Below are 17,722 nucleotides of genomic sequence, written 5' to 3'. Positions count from 1 at the left end.
GTGCGACGAATTCGTCTCCGGGAAGGAATAAGGTCATTCCGAGCCAGCAAACAGCCAAATCGGACGCTGAAGCAGAACAATGTGGCCAGAATCCGTGCTCGAAAGCTGTACGACCAAGTGCTGACCAAGTTCGACGGATGTATTCTGATGGACGATGAGACCTACGTGAAGGCGGACTTTGGGCAAATCCCAGGTCAAAAATTTTATTTGACGACGGCTCGGGGGGATGTACCTGCAAAATTTAAGTTCGTGTTTGCGGATAAATTCGCCCGCAAGTACATGATTTGGCAGGGGATATGCAGTTGTGGACAGAAAACCAAAGTCTTTCTCACTGACAAGACAATGACATCAGAAGTCTACAAAAAAGAGTGCCTACAGAAACGGATTCTGCCGTTTATTCGTGCCCACGACCGTCCAGTAATGTTTTGGCCGGACCTCGCAAGCTGCCATTACAGCAAAACGGCTATGGAATGGTACGCAACGAACGGGGTCAGCGTAATACCGAACCCCCCAAACTGCCCCCAGTTCCGGCCGATAGAGAAATACTGGGCAATCACGAAGCGGAGGCTTAAGGCAAAGGGAAAACTTGTTAGGAACATGACTCAAATGAAGAACTGGTGGAATCAAATCGCCAAAACGGTGGACGAAAAGGGTGTGCGCCGCCTAATGTGCCGTATTACGGGAAAAGTACGAGAATTTCTTCGAAACAGCAATAAATTTTTTTTTTTAATTTTTTTTTATGAAAGAGTAAAGAAAATGCTACATTTGTATGAAAAACAAATTATGAATTCGTTAATAAATGACTGAACTACACGCAATTGTTTGTGTTCCAATATTAAATGAAGCAGACTTTATGAAGGTACTAGCACTGGGTTCCATGCAAAATTAGGGCCAGATTATACAACAAAAAGGGGTCGCGCAACAAACCTTAAGTTTGTATAGAATTGAGCGGAATTTGGTCGGGATGAACAAATAAAAACCTTTCAAACAGTTTTTCACCAATAATTTTGGTCCTTATAAACCGATTATTCTTTTAATTTCAGTGTTTTGAAGCTTAAATTATAACAATATTACAACGCATTTCGATTAGAGTTATCATAAAACAGTTATTAAGCTTCAAAACAGGTATATAACCCATCAGAAACTTATTTTAGATACTCAATATGTTTTTTTTACTATAACCTTTATCGAAATCGGACCTTGGGATAAACTGTTTGTCATAACGAAAGCTTTGTAAATGACCATAATGAAAACAAATCACCCGATAGGGACTTTAAAAATTGCTGCAAAACTGTGTGTTCATGTTTTTTTTCAAGAAAAATTCTCATAATTCCATACAAATTTTAGGCTCATTGCGCCATCTATCTCCGTGGTCCGATCCCCTAAATTTAGCACTGAACTTTGTACTAGGCCTTGGATGTATTTTAGCTTTTCACAAGTCGACTGATTTAGGCACTCTAGTGTCCATTAACTAATTTTTAGAAGATCGCAGGATTTTGAAATTATCATTTATTTATTCTTCCCTTTGGAATTGAAAAGATTCAGAAACATATTCCAACGCTTTTACAAATAAATATTTCCTAGCAAAGGTTTTTTTAAAAATACTATTCACATCATCGCACAAATAAATTTCGAATAAAATTTATGTGCGCAGTGTTGCAAACCTTATCTGCTTATATGAGCCATTTAGATTCAATTCCCTTAATTTTTTGGATATGAATGGATCGATTTCATCACCAAATTACAGAATTTGTTGAGTTTTTGAGCATGTTTAGTAAATTAAGCAATAATTTTAAGATTATACTTCGATTTATTTCATGTAGCTGACCATAAAATTTCGGGACGCCACAACGCTTTGCAAAACCTTGCTTTAAAAAAATGGCGCGTTGTGACGACACGAAACTAAATCGCTCTAAAATAAATTTAAATCAACATTTGAAAAAACCAAAACAGCGATTTGTTGGTTGTAATGAAACGAAACTTTTCTGAAATTTTCATAAAATTTGCTAGAATAGGAGAGCAGGAAAATGCGGTTTTGTAAAAAAACTGAAAAGTGGGAAAAGAGGCGCGTTGTAACGTCACGATTTATTTTGCTTATATTTTGATAACTATTTGTTCAATAAAAAAGGTACTTTTGATTTCCAATTGTAGCGAATTAAATTCTAAATTTAGGGGTTTAATGTTTTTCAATGTGCGATATGAACTGTAAAAATTACAAACAATATACCAAAAAATTGTTTTGCAAACCTTGTGTGCTGGAATGGCTTATATATAATGACACGATATGAGTTTTGCTTGATTTGGCAGATGAAGTGAACTACAAAAGTTCGTGTTTGAACTTGCGTTAATGTTTTATTTTCAACAAGGGATTTCAGCCTACTTCAAATTTTCTCCGTGTAGCAAAGTATGTTGCTATGGTTCTCAATTTGTGTTGTTTTCTGACGAATGAAAAAAAGGTCCCGATCGACGGAGTATGCTAAAATATTTTCAATTAGAGATTCTAAGAGTTATTTGAATATTCAGTATGGAACACTTGTTGATGGAAATTTCCCTTTTCGGACAATACTGAAAATTCAAAATAAATCATAAAAAGGCAACAATTTTACTAAGTCAATTGTATAAAACGATTGATCTTAAAATCTACTCTGCAATATGATTTTAGATTAGTTAATTACCTATCACAAAACACAACTCAACTGCTCTGGAGCACGTTTGGTAAGTGGAAATCAGCATTGAAAATGAATGAGCTGGTAAAGGTAAAACAATCGTAGCGTAAACTTTGCTTATTTCAATACCTTTCATTAACCCTCCAAAGCCGTTCGGGTCAATATGACCCGAAGCGCAGATTCGAAGCATCTTAATCATCATTCCAATATACTGAAGAACTGAGATTTTTGAGAGACCAAGTATGTTCTATGAAAATGAAAATCAAACTAACGAAAAAAACCAAAATTTGAGTTTAGAAAATCGGGTCACAGAGAAATTAGTTATAGCAAAGCAAAGACAAAATTGGATGTCTTTGTTTTAAGTAAGATTTTTTTTCTACCGAAAAATCCAGGATGGAGGTCAAAATGTACATTGGACACCCACATATCTATACATCGTCATATAGATGTATTCTAGACAATTCAAAATATCAAAGAAGCACTCAAATACTGCAAAGCTGTCAGAAATTATAAGCATTTAAAAATAAAATTGTTTTTTAGATCTTTTTTCATCCGAAACCAACTAAAGCCAACCTGGTAGAACAAATTGACTTTTCTTTGAAATATTTATAAACTAAAATAAATTACCTATATAATGATTCTAATATCGTCAAAATCGGTCAACATTTGCGGCCAAGGGTATAATAACAAACTACAAGTCAAATTTTCTCCGAAACTAATGTTTTGCGAACAGCTTTGGAAGGTTAAGGCACATATGATTTTTTGAAAACTCAAAAACATGTTGAACCGATAAATCAAAATCATATTTCGAGTATAAAATTTATTTACGAAGTCAACTAACTTTTTATTAAAAATACTATGAAAAAAATTGTATATTTGTGTTATTGTATAGTTTTCAGATCGGGACACAAAGTTTCGGTGATAGTGAGCTTAACAGTGGTCGCCAGAAGCTTTTGGAGAAACAAAATCGTCTAAGGCTACTTAGGTCTTCTCGATAGCATGTATTAATTTTCGTCAGAACTTTACCCACTTGGAGGCGCGTTTCATGTGTCCTTCAAGTTTTTGGGGAGTGAGTAATATAACTACTATTATTATATTTGTTTCTACTCTACAGGGTCTGGCAATTGAACTGCTACATAACTTTAGGAGTGATTATTACGAAGTATACAAAACCGAGTTAGATGACACCTTGTAACCTTGTTAACATTATGTCTAAGATGTCAGAGTATATTTTTGGTAATTTTGTAATCAAGTGTTTTTTTGAAAAAATAGTTCTCGAACCTTAACGTAGTGCTTTGATTGCCTAGTTCTAGGCTGTGAAACGGTAGAAAGACATATTTCGTGAGTTGTCCAATGACTGTATGTATTTTTTTTATTTTGGCTCGCACTTGGAAGTTACCTGGAGATCAGAAGTACCCAAGTATAGTATGGTGGGGATCGTCAAGCTACAGTGGCGACACCTACCATGGTGAAGATCATCAAGATGCACCCTGAGCGAATTTCTTGGCGCAGTAACACTAAATTGGCGATAGATTTTATACACCGGATCAAAGTCGCCGTCGGATCTTGGAAGATGATCTTTAGGCCCAGCCTTACAAGATCCTAAGATTTAAAAGACCTCTCCTTTGAACAGAAGCAAGAGCGGATAGAAAAGGCGAAGGCGCAGTTTACGCTGTCCGCGCATGAAAAATTTGGAAAATATCGTGTGTTCTGCCGATGAATTCGTCGCCGTACAGCGGTTTGTGAAAAAACAGAACTAAAGATTTTGGTTGCCAGAAAGATCACGAACCTATGCAAATGTATTAAAGGCCACAAGACGACAGAAATCTGTCTTGAAGTGGGTGAAGATCAACCGAACACCCTGAAGAGATGTAGATCAATCAATTTACGTATTGAAAATAGTTCTACGGCATGTCCTCGAACTGTGGACACGTCCAAATTTTGGTTTTGGTTGGCTTACCAAGGAAAGAGGTCCCAATTATTGTGCGCGAATTTTTTTTTCGAGGGTTAGTTTTGAGTACGGAGTGGTCGGGGAGTTCGCCGGACATTAACCCTATGGACTTGGCTGTCTAGGATACACAGAAGCCCGAAGTCTACTCTACAAAACATGACGGATTGGAAGTTCTGAAGCGCCATTTAATTGAATCCTGGGATAAAATACCACAAAAACCACCTGCGGGCTTTTTAGAATATGTGCCTTGAGCTTCTGCAGCGAGTGGTTAAGCTCAAGGACAAAAAATCGAAAGGCGCCAATGGATTTTGAAAATATGATCTGTTTTGATGTAAATCGTATTAAATTTGAAAGAAAAAGTTTTTGTTTTGATCAAATTATTTGTAAGTTCCAATGCAGCACTTCAAATGCCGGACCCTGTAAAAGTGTGGTGCTTTTTTACTTGAGTATAAAGTTCGATAGCGGAGGCATAGTTCAGTTGGTATACCATCTGCTTTCCGAGTCAACGTCTGTGATTTCAAATCCAGGAGTTAACATCGAGCAAAGTTGATGCTTTTTAATGCCTTTCCGTTGGTAAAAAATTGCGAATGGCACGTTAAAAGAACATTGATTGTAATCATTTGATCTTATGACCATTTGGCTTAAAAGCTTACGATCAAATGACCATTCGGTCTAATATTTTATCGACCAAACAGTTTTTGACTAAACAACCTTCGGCCGGTTGACGGCCTAACGTCAATCGGCCAAAAAACCTTCGGCCAGATGGCCTAGCCTCTTCATACACACCAGATACCCATCCAATTACAAAGTATTGAGCAATATACAGCTTAAGGCAAATATAGGTTTTGACGTCAGAAAATGACCAAAAGGTTTAGCACTTTATTTTCACACACTTTCTTTTGAATTGGATTTAAACTGTAATAATTTTTAGGAAAAAATTACAAAAAAAAGTCAACTTATATCTCGCCCAACTCCCAAGAATGATTCTAGCGATGGCTAGAACAAAACCAAGTGCTGACAGCCGAGTGTTGCATCATTTGCAACAATGTTCTAGCAGACCTAGCCAGCCAGCCCTAATTCCATTAAAAACCTCGACCGTTTCACGATCGATCGGCGGGGAACCGGGCGCGACACAATGCCAGAACTGTACGACATAGTCATAATTTTTGAGCCGACAGAATAAATTGGCAACGGTAAGGGAAAATCATGCAGGTAGAGGTATTTACGTGCTGCTGCTGGTGGTCTTCTGTTATTGTGGTGAGCTTCGATACGATTGCACTTTTGCAGCAATTCTGACAATGCATAGCTACCCAATGCAATTCGATGACGATAGTGTTTTTTTTCTGTTCTGTTCTCTTGTTGCTATTTGCTTTTTAGGTTCTTTTTTCTGCCGACCTGAAGAAAATTTCAACCACACAGGAAAAATGTCCTTTAACTTGGTTGATATTGAATTGTCGATTAAGTTCGTGGTTGTTTATTTGCTTGACTTTTGGTCGCCGGTAATTTTGCAAAGTGCAGGTCAATCGGATACATAACTCAATCCTCTGGCCGGAGCTGGAAGGTTCCCTTCAATCGGCAGAGTAAGGAGAAGCAAAAAAAAAATCGATTGCACCGGGGACGGTCCTTGAGTTTCGTCGATGGGTTGTCACTTTGCTGCCCATCGGGGTAATTGTTCAATTTGAGCCCCCACGATCTGAATGCTCAATTCAGTTTTGTCGAAGGAGTTCAATGCAATCTGGACGAGCAAAAGGAGAATGATGTTATTTGTTTCTGCAGACACAAGCGAATTGGCCCCGGACCTTTTCCATCATTTGTATCGATAGATTTATGGTTTCCTCGTGTCCGGAATATGTTCTCTTAAATTTTATGTGCTGTTTCCTAGCTCTGGTTTTCTACATAAGAGCGCAGAAAAAGTCCTGTCTTCTATAGAGAAAATCCAAAAAAACTAAAATAATAAAGACGATTGTCTTCGTAGCAGGAAATCAAAATTGATGAATTAGTGTTTCTCAAGAGAATATAAAAAGGTTCAAACACCACACGGTTACCGGTTCAATCTGCATAGTTAACTTGCAGGAAGCATAAAATCTAAAGAAAAGCACAAACCAATTTGCATCCAACCATCCGGGATCGTGGCACGGCACATGTCTATCAAACTCAGGTTGACCCATTCTCGAAACTCTCCCGAGAAATTCTAGCTAGCTTTGGAGTTTTTTACTGCTCACTTTTCGCTCCGAATCGTTTGGGGACTCACGTCACGCTTCGAGAATCTGAAAGGATTTTTTCCTCCACTCTCTGAAGCTGATTCATCGATTCGATGTGTTGTTGACAATCTACATAGATTGAATCATCTACAGTTTTGAACTGCCGTTTTTGTTGGAAGTCGGTTCAAGCCGGTTTGATAACAAATTAATAAAAACAATACCGGAATTTAATTACATTTTAATTGATATGGCACATTAATTCAATGAGGGAACAAATGATTACGTCCTTCAATTGAGGTACTGCTGGAAGTAATGCTTTTTTTTTTTACTAGTATGATGAAATAAATCCAATGGTTATTTTTCCATCATTTCTTAAAAAATCAGTTACAAATTTAGGGTTAAAATTAATTCAAAGATTTGTGAAGCTTGGTAACTCTATGCTTGTATTTAAATTTTCAGAGCAAAAATTCTTGGATGGCTTTTAATGAAGATTTATGGCATCATTTGGAAAATTTAGTATCCGAGGGTTCTTATTTTTTTATGGAAAGGAGGCTCCCATACAAAATCAACTTAAATGGGACTTAAGTCGAACAATTTAAATACGATTTCTAGAAGCCCCCCGAGTAAAAAAAATAACCTCCTTAACTCCAGAGTGAGTTTTGCAGATTATTTGTCGCTTTTATGAAGGCTGGGCAAATCAAGATCATTTTTTTCCAAAAATTGGTAAATACGAGTATATGATTTGATTTTTTTTTTTAAAACAATACCCTGAAAGAATTTAGTGATTACAGACCCGGTTCGTTTTTGGCAACATGCCCGAACATCGAATGTTGCCAAAATCGAACGGTTTTTTTTCTGAAATTTTTTTCACATATTTTTACATAATAACAATTTTTATTAGGGGAGAGTGGGGTATCATGGGCCATGGGGAAACATGGGCCACTTTTAATATCTCAGATGTGTGTTGAGATAAAAATCTCAAACCAACTGTTATCGTCGTCGCTTTGCATGAGCATATATTCCTATATGTAGTTGACTGAAATATGCATCATATGCTTCTTTTATTCATCATGCTAAAAAAAGTTAGAAAAATTTACTTACATAATTAAAAAAACACCCGCTAATTGCATCGATGGGGAACTTAAAGTGCATAACAAAAATATGATACGCTTATCATCTTAGTTTTGTCATGATCTTTCACGTGGAAAAGAAATTTTTGATGAAACATCAATAAGTCACACAAACGCAACCAATTTGCAAATCATAGCTTGTGGGGAATCGTGGGCCACACGATCATACACAGCTCTCTTTTTTATTTCATCATCTGAAATTGCTTTAAAATAACGAAATGAATAAGGAAATCACAGTTTTGGGTCAACTCGTAAACTTTGCATGTTATTTGGTCAATTTGGATTTGGTGGCCCACGATTCCCCACCATTTTTCAAAATCCAAAAAATATTGCTTCTTTTCAAACAGTCAGAATTTGGGGAAAATAACTTATTGAAAATTAAAAAAAATACCTTATGATACCTTGAAAATGTAGAAAACCATACCATATTTTATTTTCATTTTATCTATATACATAAAAAGCAATTTCTGTATGTTTGTTTGTTTGTTTGTTTGTTTGTTTGTCCTCTATAGACTCAGCCGCCTTAAGAGCTAGAGAGCTGAAATTTGGCATGGATACTCATTAGGACCAGGAAGGATGAAAAATGTTTTCAGATTTTTGGATGACCCCTTCTGAAGGGGGTCGTCCATACAAGACAAATATTGTTTTCGCGATATTGACGTTATTTTTCGTCGGATTGTGTTGAAAATTTGCACATGAGTGTGTTGAAAGACGAGCAATCGATTTCCGGTGTCAAATTTTTTGTAAGGGGACAGCCAAAGGGGTCGTCCATATTAACTGTTCGCTGTTTTTGCGATATTGACGTTATTATACATCGTATTCAGATGAAAATTGGTACACGATTGTTTTGAGTGACGTGCAATCGATTTGAGGTATCAAATTTAGTGTAAGGGGCCGGCAAAAGGGGTCGTCCATATTAAATTTTCAGTATCTTAGTTATATTGACGTTTTTATACATCGGATTGGGATTAAAAATTGCACATAGGAGTTAATAGGGACAATCAACCGATTTCACTTATCCAAACTAAAATCAGGGGTCGGCCAAAGGGGTCGTCCATGTTAACTATTCACTTTTGATGCGATATTGTCGTTATTATCCATCGGATTAATACGAAAATTGGTACACGAGAGTTTTGAGAGATGAGCAATGGATTTCAGGTATTCAATTCAGTTTAAGGGGCCGGCAAAGGGGATCGTCCATATAAACCTTTCAATATTTTTGAAATATCGTCGTTATTATACATCGGATTGGGATGAAAATTTGCACACGGTAGTTTTCAGGGACGGGCAATCGATTTCAGATGTCAAATATTTTGCCAGGGGTCGACGGAAGGGGTCGTCCATATAAATGGCGTTGTTATGCAATGATTTAGTCGAAATTTATACACGTGGTTTTTGATTCCTGATTTCTTATTTAGTAGCAGACGACAGACGAAATGATCGTCCAATATTTTAGCAATTATTACTTAACAATGAATCTGGAAAATGCTTGGCAATTGACTTTCATACAAACTGTTCATGACATATTCCAAGTTGAAAGCGAAACGGAGTTCGTATGGGATCAGCTAGTCTTTTATAATAAAGAAGTTATGGAACAACGAAAAAAAGTGGCCCATGATTCCCCACTCTTCCATATCATTAACGTTATTTTAGGTCAATTTCCGACCATTTTTAGATTTTTTATGAATTATGAATTTTTTTCATCAGTTGATTTTGTCATTTTTAATCTTTTGTTTGTGTTTGTTTTATAATTTTTTATTGTTTTTTTCATCTTTTTGTAATTTCTGAGTACTTTATAAATTATTTAAAAAAAACTTTTGTTTTGTTTTTGTATTCGATCACCATTTCTGAACGTAAAAACGTATTTTTGGTGTTTGTCTAAATTATATTGGTCCTGTTATAGAGAAAACTAAAAGGTAATGTCGCTTCTAAAAACCGTTCGATTTTGGCACATGTGCCAAAATCGAATGTTGCCAAAATCGAATGTTGCCAAAAACGTATTCGGAAAAAAAAATCTAGAATGAAGTGAGGAATAATACTACAAATTGAAATCGTTTTCCAAACTTCCAAATAAAAAACAATTTAGATAAAGCTAGCTCTAAAAATTTGGCTAAACTTCAGTTTTTTTTTTTCTTTCCTGTGTATAAATCCAGCAAAATACGGACTTGTTGTTTTTACAATATTATGGCAATCAGCCAGACCGTAGTTAGTGTTAGTTGTTCACTTTTTTAAAAATAAAACCCGTGTATGCTTGAGGAAAACCGGAAAACTCTTGAATGTTTACCCACAATATTAAATACATCACGTTCTCTTATTTATTGAATAAAGAATATATTTTTGGAGTTCCCAGCAAATGAAGCATTATAATTTGAACATGAAATATTTTCTCAACATTAAAAAAAACGTTAATGCTTTCACGGCGATTGGAATTTCGTTTTATAAGCTTTGTCGAGATTCTAACAAATTACAGTACCTAATTATCAGTTTTTGGATGAAGACATGCAACATTGGGGATGAATAAGTCAATCGGTTTAAAATCCCAAAAATAGACATGCAACACAGTATAGGTAGAACAAAGAAACACATCTCCCATTTTAATTTAGTTCGAATGTCTTGCACAATTGCAAGCTGCTTTAAATTTCAACTTTATCGTTATTTATGAGGAATTCATAATTCATGTTAATCTAAATTGATTCAAAGACTTTACAAACAAATATTCCTGAATTTTATTCGGGACAATATCAGAGAATTTTTGAAATTTTTAAAAATAAATTGAAATTAAAAAAAAATTTAAGAATTTGAAAACTATTGAAAAATATTACCAAATCATTTTTGATGAGTTTTGATAACACCAATAGACAGTCATATAACTGATAAAAAATCACCTTTATTTATTTTTGGTTGATTTTTAAAAGATGTTAGGAGTTTATCCAGTCAGTTTGAGAATTGAATGTTATCAATTTTGTGATTCCAAGATTCCAAGTAAATTGCATCACTATCATAAGAACGGATTGGAGGATCAGGAAACATTGAAAAATGCACACTACCTTTTACGCTCAATGGTTAAAAGGAACTTTTCCAAAGTTTAGCTATATAGAACTTTAACTTGATATTAGATCCAACTCTCAGTTTCAAAAGTCAGAAAAAAGGATCGTATTCAAAAATATCATCAAACTTGAGAGAATAATAAAAATTTAACATTTAAGTTAAAAGCATGTCACCTAAAATTTCGAAACATTTTGAGATTTTTGAGGGACGGACAATCGATTTCAGGTATAAAATTCAGTGTAAGAGACTGGCAAAGGGGGTCGTCCATATGACCCCTTCAATATTTTCACAATATCGCCGTTTTTATACATCGGATTGGGATGAAAATTTGCACACGGTAGTTTTCAGGGACGGGCAATAGGTTTTAGATGTCAACTGATTTGCCAGGGGTCGACAAAAGGGGTCGTCCATATTAATGATTTTTCACTGTTTTTAGGAAAATTGAAATTACTTTGCAATGGATTGCTTGGAAAATTTTCACACAGGAGTTTTGAGGGAAGGGCAATCGATTTCAGATATCAAAGATTGTATAAGAGGCCAACGAAAGGGGTTTAACTTTTTGGCAATAATTTCGTTATCATGCAACAATTGAGTCAAAATTTATACACCGGGTTTTTTGGCACGGTCAATTGATTCCTGATTTTCAAATTTAGTAGCAGACGACAGAAAAAGTGATCGTCCAATCTTTTTGCAAATATTGCTTAACACATAATTCGGAAGTGCATCTGGAAAATGCTTGGCAATTGAATTTCATACAAACTGTTCATGACATATTCCAAGATGAAAACGAAACGGAGTTTGACTGTTTGGATAGCAGGTTCTTTTCTTACGATCATAAACTAACATTTTAAATAATTTGTGTTTTTTTTGAATTTTTATTCCTAATACTCAAAATTGATTTGCCTTCATTCAAGGTTTCAAACGCTAAGAGAAAAGTAATCCAAAAATATGACAGTTTGAATTATTTTTTTTTTTAATTTCCTTATTTATAGTGCAATTTGCCAATCCCTAACTGAAAATTGAAAAAAGATAATGATGACACAAATTTTAAAGACATTTTCAAACATTATATTGATTACAAAATATTGCTGTAAAATGAGATGAATAGTGACCTTTCCTGAATTGTTAAATATTTGTCAAACTCAGCTCTGTCAATTCACAATAAGATTCAATTAGTGTATTTAGTACAAAGTCCGAAAAAATGACATTTGAAATAATGAAAAAAAAAAAATTAAAAAATTAATTTTATTGTTGTCCAATTCATTTTTTAATTTTTCTATCCTGACGATCATGCTTAGAGAGAACTTCAATGTTTTTAAAAACAGAGGTAAACACAAATCTAAAAAAAACTCTATTTATGACGACTCCAGCGAAGAAGATCCATTTTCTGTTTAAATCAATCTTCAGCATTTTTGAAATACTTGATCAGATAGGAGATTTTGAATAGGAATGATGGCTAAACTAAATTGAAACTTGATAGATTAAGCGTTCTTAAGTTACCGGAAGAAAAAAAGTTGAACTATAATTCTGGATTTTTTTCTGACACAAGGGTATCCACTTGCTTTTATCCACTCAAAAGGAAGGCAGACTAAGGAATAGTGCTAAAATATAAAAAAAAAAATCTCAAATACAGGCTCAACAAAATTTGCCGGGTCAGCTAGTACTATAGAAAACATCGTAAACTGGTCATCTGTATGAAAAAATGAGATGAAAAAAGCAATATCTGTTTTTCTATTGCGATTCTACTTTAAGGTGTCCGTCTTACCCGGCTTTCCCCTAGCTATATTTTAAGGTTCATCTAACCTCTTAGCCAAAGCTTGAATGAATTCAGGACTGTAAATATTCTGTAATGGGATCCTCTAGAGTGCCAAAGTATATCGAAACATAAAAATGATTTCAAAAACCATAAACCAAAGCTTATTTTTGCCAAATTTTACTTTTTATTCGATAAGAAACTATCCTTGATAGAACAAATATCTTATAAGTGGAATGATCTGAATAAGTTTCCAAAGATCAACTAAGAAATATTGGATCTAATTTTAAAATCAAATAAGGCAAATAAGACCGTAAAATCGGCTCAAGTCGTTATGAAGAATAGGATATCAAATCCCTTCTCTAGAAGTCATGTAATTAAATGTTTCTAGTATCGACCCATTTTATAAGAGTTTTTCCATATCATTTAACGAAAGAGCATCTTTAGCTTTAATTTTCTAATTATAACAGATTATATTAAAGGACTGATCCTTATGATTGAGCACTTTTGACCAGTGTTCGGCATCGCTAACTGAAAACCAAGAGCCGTATTCAAAGTTAGCGATCGCTAATTAAAACCGCTAAATGTGCTGAAAAAGTCATTGGTCATTGTGTCCAGTAGTCTAGTTCTATGCAAAATATTTAACCAGTTTTAACCATTTCCAAGCTTGGAGTATAAAAGTGCCAAATTCTTATGGTAGAAAATTGCCAAACGTGGAACATGGATCTTTATACAATTTGTGTAACTGTATTGTGAAAAGTAAGCGTATCAAACACTTTAAAAACAGAAGGCTGATTAAAAGATGTGAAAAAAAAATCAATTTTTTTTATTTGAAAAGGCTCAGACAGTTGGTTTTAAGAATCCAACCTTATGTGAAATTTTTTATAGTATTGTTTAACAACTTTTGTTGGATCTTTCTTCTATTTATGAATACTCCTTTTGTCTGATTCCAGTCAACACTCCTCCAATGAGACCATTTGAAATGACAATTTTCGCCTAGAGCGCATATTGAAGTCAGAATGATACCTAATGCCTCCTCAACTTGATAAATGACAAAAAGTATACTTCCATCAGTTATAATTTATCATTTAGAACAGTGGTTTCCAAACTTTTTTTCACTCGCCGCCCTCTTTTGTTAAATTTCCGAGCTCAACGTTCCCCCTGAGAATTTTTTTTTAAACCTTTAAAAAAAAACTGATTGCGATTGTTACACCACCGTTTGACATTTCATTGTAGTAAGACGAAACTCAAATTTCGTTGAAATTTATATTGTTTTGAACTAAGGTTGCCAGATTTCCCGGTTTTATCCGGGTTTGCCCAGATATTTAATACAAAATTTGGGACTGTCCGACCTAGCCCGGTTGCCCGGATTTAATTGAAAAATGCCCAGATTTTGCTCGGTTTAATTCACTTAATTTGGCAAATCAAAAACAAAAAAAAAAACAAATTGTGTCGTAATTTTTTTTTATTCACGCCTCCATAACGAAATTTTTCGAGCAAGTTTTATAAAAATAATCTAATCATGGAACGTTTTTTGGAAGCCTTATATACTAAGCTTGCCAGATTGTCCGGTTTTATCCGGGTTTGCCCGGATACTTGTGACAAAATTTGTTAAAAGTTCGGTCCGGTCCGGTTGTGCGGATTTCATTGGAAAAAGCCCGGATTTATTCACCTTATTTTCAAAATTCAACGAAAAAAAAACAATAAATAAAGTTTTTTGAGTAATTAAAAAAAATCATGAATGGATTTATAAAAGTTTTGATGAAAACAATTTTTTTAAGTTTTTTTTTCTTAATTTTGGTAAATTTATTCCTAGTATTTTACCAAATTTGCCCGGATATTGCTCGGTTTTTGGTAAACAATTTTGAAATCTAATGTCCGGATTTTGCCAGGTTCCTAGCACGTATCCGGTCCGGATACGTGCTGAAAAAATTCTGGCAACCTTATTTCAAACCTTTGGTAAGAACTTGAAAAAATTGAAAAAATTTCAGAACAAATACTTAATTTTGAAAACAATCAGTATCAAAATATTTGTAAACTAAATGCTGCAATAATTAAATTGAATTTAAAATTAAAAAACAAATAATTTGAATTATAAAATTTTTGTTTTTGACATAATTTATTCCAAACTCAAATTAATGAAACCTCAAAAATTTAATTTCAAATATACTGAATCAGAATTCTGTTCAAAGTTCAGTTGTATTCACGGTCCTTAAAGTTTGACATAAACTTAACTAACCAAATTCCTATCTGTAGGCTATCTGTAAATTTTCAAAATAAAACCATTCAAAATGGCGGAATTTAATTTTTGAAATAAAGGTTTCAAAGATCGACAAACCAGAATTTGATAATGAGGTTTCCTTTGTTTATCAGAGTTCTATATTTTTTCACTCTGGGACGCTTTTTAAGCACACATTATATTCGAAATGTACAGCGAGTTTTAGTGAACAATACATCTTAAAGATTTTCATGAATTGTAATTGAAAATCAATAGTTTTTAGTACCTATAAACCAAAATAACTAAACAAAATCAGATTATTGAACACATCGTATGATGAATCATTCACGAACGGATGATTAAATAGTATGGCAAAAAACTCTTAACAACTCTTTAATATGATTGATATTTTAGTCTTCGACCGAGCTAAAATTTTGTGTTTACAGTTCTAGAATGTCATTTTAGTGTTTGGAATTGAACTTATCCGATTTCATTTAAATTCTACGTTGATTCGTTATTTGTGAAATGTGAATTTTAAAATGACCCCACCGACCCTTCTGAGCCCTTCCAGTGCCCCCCAAATTTCAATGTTAAAATATAGCGGTCTTAAATAAGCGGAACCAAAAAATAGCAAAACTTTTTAATTCGCTAACTCAATCTTAACTTAACGAAAAAATTAAACCGCTAACAAAAAGTAAGCGGAATAATTAGCGATCAGCGGATTAGCGCTTATCTGCCGAACACTGTTTTTGAGAACATTGAAAAAAGTTCTTATTATTAGGAGAAGACTAAAATCTCCATTATTGAAAAATTGTGCTTCTTTCTTACTTTTCTTTTGGGGAAAACAATTTTGTTTTATCTCTAAATTGAAACTATTTGATCTAAGACAATGACCCTCCCTCCAAGTAAATATCCATAGAAAACACTATTCCGAACAAACGGTCAATAGCAGCATTACAGGGCGCCGATAATTGAATTTTCCACCGGAACGACCAATTATCCATCCAGCAGCAGCAGCTCCAACAGATAGACATATACATAGTTATCCATACAAACTAGTGAAGCAACACCAAACAAGCCAATCGTCTCCGGCATGATATTCTTTCTATTTTCCTCGAAATGCAGCCAGTGTTGTTCAATGGGAGGGAAAATCTTCTCTTGGTCGGAGGTTTTCCATTTGGTTGGTTTCCTTTGGAGGCGAGGCGAGTTTTCTATTTTTTTTAATATAAATCCAGGCGCTTCCAAGGAGGTCGCGTTTAGTGTATTTCTAAGCCACGTAGTACACCCGCTGTTTCGTCGTAGGATTTTTTTTCGCTGGTATTTTAATAATAATAAAAACAATAACAACAACAACAAACTAGAACAACAGTTCCACGCACTTTCACTGGGAATCGGTTAGGTGGAATTCTTTTTTCCACTTTCACCACAATAAATAAATGGGATTAGAGGAGAGCCTTTCCACACGGTTTCGGTTTTTTTTCGCTCGCACCATTATTTACATTTATAAATAGCGATCAAATCTGGAACCGTGTGTGGTGTTGTCTGCACTTCTCTCTCTCGGGTGTGTATTTTTTTTCGAAGGGAAACTCACTTTTCGATTTTTCAATCACCATCAGCAAAGGGAAAACTGTGTATAGGAGCCAAGAATGGGGGGATGATACACCATCCGTATAATCTAATGACCCGATCACTGGACACTGGGCACTAGTCGTTAGACGAGAAACCGATTGATTTCCAATTTCGATTGGCACTTCGCGAGCTTGTACACTGAACTTGATTATTCTTCTGCTGTCAACGTTATCCTTTGGCGTCTAGGACCTTCCTAGGAAATATCCATTTGGGCCGAATATTCACACAGAATTCCAGAACCGGCCAACTTTGCCAAAACCCGTTCGAGCTACCCCACGTAAAAACTTCTCCCCAAAGGGTCTTTGGATGCACCGGACTCCAAACTAATCCCTCGTCTTCCGATGCGTGGGTGTAACATGTACGAATACGCGTAAACCAACTCCGATTGCCCCGAAACGCACCGACCGGCTTGGTCCTTCGCTAGTTAGTCTGGCCGCGCGGACACGACGATAAATGTTGTTCACTTGACAAAAGCTCACGATGTACTAAAAACAAAAACTCTCCCGTCTGGCCCGGATCCCTCGCATCGGTCGGCGGCGCAAAGGCAGCGCTGAATCAAATTTCAATTTCTGCTTCCTTCTGCACATATTCTTGCCGTCTGGCATCGAACGGCTGCCTGCCACCCCCTCTACGCCTCACCACCTTCTCACCCATTCTTTACTGGACGCAGCGCAGCAACGGCGAGCGCGATGAATTCGAAGACCGTCTGCGGCTGTTTTTTTTTTATTATTTTCTCCATTCAACATTGCATCGTAGTGAATGAACAAAAGCCGGTTAAGGGTTCTCGTAGTGTTACTGCGGTTTCGCTGATGGCAAGTGCCGATGAACACCCAATGCGACGATTAGAGCATAGCGCCCAACGCTCTCCGGCTTTGGAACAGAGTGAGAAAATCCTTGCGATCGTTCACGGAAAATGGATGAATCGTGAACTCCGAAATATGCGGAGTTATTGATTGTGGGAAACTTGAAAGTTATTCATTATTGAATGAATTTCTCAGTGACAAATGATTAAAAAGGTAGATATAAGAAATCGATGACTGAATCTCATTTTTTTGCATTTCTTAACCATAAGTGTATTCAGTGCGTTCAAGATCAAAATATATTCAATAGGAACAATCGTAGATCA

General features: G+C 35.2%; 1 protein-coding gene across 1 annotated transcript in view; it reads right to left on the bottom strand.

The window, feature by feature from the left end:
- LOC129748903 (uncharacterized) overlaps positions 1-17,069 on the bottom strand; it is a 300,169-nt gene extending 283,100 nt beyond the window's left edge. The window contains exon 1 of the mRNA XM_055743695.1: positions 16,559-17,069. The gene's annotated coding sequence lies outside the window, so the exon portion shown is untranslated. The remainder of the gene's footprint in view (positions 1-16,558) is intronic.
- Positions 17,070-17,722: the final 653 nt, after the last annotated feature.

The sequence above is a fragment of the Uranotaenia lowii genome, chromosome 2 (assembly GCF_029784155.1).
Source record: "Uranotaenia lowii strain MFRU-FL chromosome 2, ASM2978415v1, whole genome shotgun sequence".
Lineage (NCBI taxonomy): Eukaryota > Metazoa > Arthropoda > Insecta > Diptera > Culicidae > Uranotaenia > Uranotaenia lowii.
Note: the sequence above shows the minus strand (reverse complement) of the source record. Positions and strands in the feature narration are given on the sequence as shown.